Source organism: Danio aesculapii, chromosome 10 (genome assembly GCF_903798145.1).
Source record: "Danio aesculapii chromosome 10, fDanAes4.1, whole genome shotgun sequence".
Taxonomy (NCBI): Eukaryota; Metazoa; Chordata; class Actinopteri; order Cypriniformes; family Danionidae; genus Danio; species Danio aesculapii.
Genome location: NC_079444.1, coordinates 21,573,443 through 21,579,432, shown reverse-complemented (window position 1 = coordinate 21,579,432; position 5,990 = coordinate 21,573,443).

Genomic DNA, 5,990 nt, shown 5'->3' with positions numbered 1-5,990 from the left:
CCTGCATTTTGTTTTGTCTGCAACAAGTGTGACTGTCAGTTTGTACATGGACCTTTTCTAATGGTTCTCCTCCCTCCCATAGCCTTCAGGTTAACACCTCCCACTGTCAAATATTAAGCAAAACACAAATTGTTGATTATATTGTGGTGGTCAGACCACTTCATTGAAAATGTATTATAGCCATTACCGTCAAAAGTTTGCGCTCAGTAGGATTTTAAAATGTTGTAAAATAAGCTTCTCCTGCTCACCAATGCGGCATTTATTTAATCAAAAATACAGTAAAAATGTTAAAATTGTGAAATGTTATTGCACTATAAAATAACTTTTCAAAAGAAGTTCAAAATTAAGTTAAAGTTAATTAAGTAAATAATTTATTCCAGTGATTTTAAAGATGAATTTTCAGCTTCATTACTCTTGTCTTTAGAGTCACCCGATCCTTCAGAAATCACTCTAATATTTATTATTATTATGTTTATTATTATTATTATTACTATTAATAATAATATTATTAACAATAATAATTAATATTAAAACTGACCCCAAACTTTTGACAGGTAGTGTACATCACATTTTTGAAAAGTATACTTTATCTTTATTGCTTTATCTTTATTGCTTTATCTTTATACCTTAACTCTTTCTGATTTTAATTTCAGTAATAACGTGCACTTTTTGTAAAGTTTCTTTGGAATAATAATTAATATTAATTATTAATATACAAATACACTTGAATTTACTTGAATTGAATAGACTACAAAATAGTTTTGACACTTTTTGTTCTCCATTAAAATTATTTGCAATTCTTTAAAATATGATAAACATAAATAAATAATAGTAATAATAATAAAAAAATAACATATTAGAATGTAATAACAAGCCACAACATATTTAACATGTTCTGGATGATACATGAAATTATAATCTAAAAACAAACATTAGGGCTAAAACACAAAAATATTACATTTAAAAATAATAAATAAAAGTTAATCATAATCAAAAATATAAAAAGTCAAGCAGCAATATATGCACATTAATGTATGATAAATAAAATGGGAATAGTAATACAATCAAATATATTTAAAACAACATATTTTTCACTCTACGATAAATAAAATTAAAGCAAATCTACTCTCTAAATGGAAATAAAATATTAAAAAGATCCATAGATCCTACATACTTACATTTCCCCATACTGTGATTCTGTAAAAAAAAAACTATTTTGTATTGGGCTGTATGCTATAGAAAAAAATATTGCGACATTTTATTTTTCTGCGATAAGTATTGCGACATGAAAACGGTTTCACAAGATTGTTGAATAGCACTATTTTATGGATTTATGGGAAGTCTAACAGTATTCAGGTTCAGAAGTTGAATAATCACATTGCAAAACATGCTTTTCTCACATTGCTTTGTCTCATTTCTAGTCCAAATATCAAACAAATCTTAGATCAAGTAAAAATATTGTTTTGTTTTCAACTTCAGAACAAATGAACAAAGAGTTTTTCTCTAAAACAAGCTAAATAATCTGCCAGTGGAGTAAAAATAATCTTGCTCCTTTTCCATGAAATATAGATATTTGGACTAGAAACAAGACAAAACTTCTTTTTTTATGCATAAGCCATCTAAGTTATTTAGCTCCTTCTGGTCAACTATGATCCAGATTCAACATTGCATTTCTTGCGATGTGACTATTGCAGATGCACATATTGTGATATCGATGCTAAAACAATATTTTGTGCAGCCCTTATTTTGTATTAGGTCTAAAACAATCACAACTATTTTCCCCAAACTAATATGTGAATTGAAATCCAAAAATTTATAATCCTAGTATCATTGTACCGATTACCGAAATCCTGTCTAAATGTTAATTAATCAGAATTAACACAGAAAAAAAGGCTTAATTTGTGATAGTTCTCAATTCATTATCGCGAAAGAGAATAAGCATTTGAATAATTGCACCTTTGAGATCTTTGAGATATACGCTGCATGACAACCAGCCCCAGTCTCATTAAAACCAGCTCACAGACACACGGCTTCAGACGGAAACCCTTTCACACTGAACACAGAGCAGCTGCTGGACGGAGGACTGGAGCACATCACCTGTGGAGGGGCTTTGATGCTCATCAAAGGCTTCAAGCAGAGAGATCCTTCTACAAGGTCTGGTCCATTTCATCTCTCGCTCGCAAACTTCATTTTCAGAGAAGCTGAGATTGCTCAGACCGAATGCTCAAGAAATACAAAGCTAAAGATAAAGGTTTCCAAGAACAACACTATGTTCAAAAGACTTCAAACACTACATTATATCCCTTCAAATCATGTTGAAAATACGTCAGGTTCTGCAAATTCCTATGATGGATCATTGTTTAAAGTGGCATTTACATTGCATTTACATTTATTCATTTAGCAGGTGTTTTTATCCAAAGCAACTTAAAATGAGAATAAAATAAATCACCAGAGTGTACCAGCATAGATGCTAGAATTTATAGAAGTCTAATTTATTATTATTATTATTATTATTATTATTATTATTATTATTATTATTATTATTATTATTAGTGATTCCTTAAAAGGAAGTGTGTTTGTACATTTGAATTTAGCTATTTAGCACTGGGGTTCCCAAACTTTTCAGCCCACAACCCCCAAAATAACAATGCCAATGACTCACGACCCCCACTACTTTCAGAGGTGGTTATAAACATACAAATGCTGAATGCAACGGCTCCCACACACTAATAGGCCTATATAAACATGAGAATATTGACAACTGTCACAATCACCAGCGATCTAATCCTTACAGATCGCTGGTAAACTCACAGATCGCATAGAACTACAAATCCACCGTTAAATGGACTACAAGATCCAGTCACGCACCACACACTCACACCTGTTCTGGTTTCCCACTGATTGCTATCAAACACAGCTGAAGCTGTTCAGAACTGATTAAATGGACTTTAAACGCAGTACAGACACACACACACACCAGTTGCTGAGTCTTGTTATACTGTTAGTGAACATTACTACGTGTTTTCCTTGCCTTGACTTCCGTGTTTGATCCATACTTTGTTTTGTTTGTTTACTTTGCCTGCTGCCTGCCTCTACTGACCATCTGCCTGTTTATCAGCCATGACTCTGGATTGTCTCTATACATCTGTTTGCTCCTGTTTTGACTGTTGCTTGTCTGACTATTCATGTTAATAAAATCTGCATTTGGAGCCGCACTTACTTTGTCCAGCGTCCCTCTTCACATTACAACACAAAAAGTGTAACAGTCTAACAACCATATCATTTTATATAGTAATTTATTAATTTGTTTAATTTTATATTAACCTTACCTAATGAGACTGGTTGGCACAATGTTTACAGCACAAGCCTATTCTTGGTTTAACTTTGGAGACCGCCACTTGGAGATCATCCTTCATGTTCAGTCGCCTGTATTAATTTTTTATGTATTTGAGTGTCAAAAAGGTGTCAGAAAGTTTAGGCTGGTGCTGTAAAATCAATCTGTTGCAAATGACCCTATTGCTGTGGGGATAATCTAATGTAAAAACTTACCCAATTCGCCTATAGCGCATGTCTTTGGACTGTGGGGGAAACCCAGGTGAACACGGGGAGAACAAACACGAGGAGAACAAACTCCACACAGAAATGCCAACTGACCCAGCCGAGGCTCGAATCAGCGACCTTCTTGCTGTGAGGCGACTGCGCCACAGCAACAAGAGGCAATACACAGAAAAAGTGCTAAATAAAAATGCAAAACTGGTTGAAGACTGGCAAAAGAGTTTTGTTGGCAAGTGTCTAGTGCATTTGGAGAGCAAAAGAGTGTGTATCCTGCAGGTAATTTATTAAGCCTATTCACCTGTGTTAAGCACACTCAGTATTGCACAATGAAATTAACAATCAATTAATCATTTATCCAACAATAATAATGTATGTCTTAAGCGACACATAGTCAACAGAATGATAAGTTATGCAATTGAAACTCAAGCAAAACATCATCACCCAATGAAAATGCTCTAATTGTAAATAAAATGCTAATGGGGTTGTAAAAAAAAATCAACGATTGATACATTAAAGCAAGACATACAGCTAGTGGACTTTTGGCTTTTATTTTTTTTTCAAAGAGTGTTTCCTCAAAATGTGTTTATCTTTAATCCTGCACTGAGCCATGAATCTCTTAAGCAACACTTTCATACACCAAACTTCACAGCAAGAAGGTCACTGGTTTGAGTCCCAGCTGGGCCAATTGTTTTTTCTGTGTGGAGTTTGCATGTTCTCCCCGTGTTTTTATGGGTTTTCTCTAGGGTTTCCCTACAGTTCGCTATAGGTGAATAAGGAAAAAAAAATTGGCCATCGTGTATGAGCGAATGTGAGTGTGTATGGGTGTTTCCCAGTAATGGGTTGCGACTGGAAGGGCATTCGCTACATAAAACATAGTTAACATAGCATATACTTGTTTGAAGTATTTCTAAATCCCCTATGTATAAAACCCTTGATTTCATCCAATGTTTTGCCCAAAAATTTGCACTTATGATTTTTGCACAAAAAATAAATGCAAATCAGAACATACTTAAATAAACAACGTTTCACCTTCTCAGATACAGAGGATTTTGTTATAGTGATAGTTTACCCAAAATAAAAGTTCTGTAATTTGCCCAGACCTTTAGTTTTATTTTATTTTTTTCTATGCAACACAAGGAACAAAATATACTATGCACATCAATAGCTGTTTTCTCCAAAATTGTTCAGAATATATTCTTTTGTGTTCTCAAACAGGTATGGAACAAGTGGAAGATGAGTAAATAATGACAGAATTTAAATTTTGGCTGTACTGTCCCTTTAAGGAAAATATGGAGAATGTGAACGCGTTTTGTTATGGCTTAGGTCATTTATTAGCCCACTTCATCTTTGATAAAATGTACATGAGCTAACAAGGGTTAGCTGTTATGCTAATCCATTCCAGGGGTCCGTTCTTCGTACCTCGGCTCGCTTAAGTGATCTAAGATAATTTGAAAGATCCTGGATCTTTTAATCATGATAACTGATCTCTGGCTAATTTGGTTCTTCAAACAAGTTCGTGAACCAGATTAAAATGTCTGGATAAACTGATCTGAGATCTCTGTGTGTGCTGTGAGAGACAGATCTATCGATCCTCGAAATCATGATCAGCAATGCAACGATTGACTGACGGCACAGCAGCGTAATGACATCATCTGATTAATATTCAATTATCCATGTGAGCTAAATTACATAAAGTTCGTAGTAAACGGTTTGTTAAATATGATACGCAATAACTTTCCACCTTTGTTGTGGGCTGCATGCTTTACCATGTGTCGAGAGTATTTAGCATTTTATTTAGTTTTACATTTAGAGCGGATTTTCATTATTATAGTAGCCATAGTAGTATAGTAGCCTGTTTCTTAATCGGTGTAAAGAATAACTGGATGTTTACAAAAGCATTTTGATATTGGTAAAGGTGTCTGGAACTTTTGTGAAGCATCAAATCACTGTCATATTAACTGTCAAAACATGTTTATGACTGCATAAATGTATTATTGCTTTTTTAACAGTCACATATTGTGCATGTCTATTATCATACACAAATTGTAAATAAAGCGATCTAAAAAGTTCATATCAATAAATCTTCTCTTTGAACCACCAGGTGGCAGTCTTTGTACTTTTATTTCAGAGTGTAGATTGCATAAGTTTGATTAAAATATATATTTTATAAAAATATATATTATATATAAAATATATATTTTTATTTTATGTATATATATATATAGTTATATATATTATATATATATATATATATTTTATGTATATATATATAGTTTAAAAATACATATTTACTATTTCCCCAAATGTATTTTACTAGGCCTACTACTGTAAGAAATTATCAGCATTCGCTACATGCTTTCAGTATTACCTTGGCTTAAACTGACCCAATCTAATCCTGTTTATATGATATAAGCCTGCCCCCGAGCAGGTTTGAG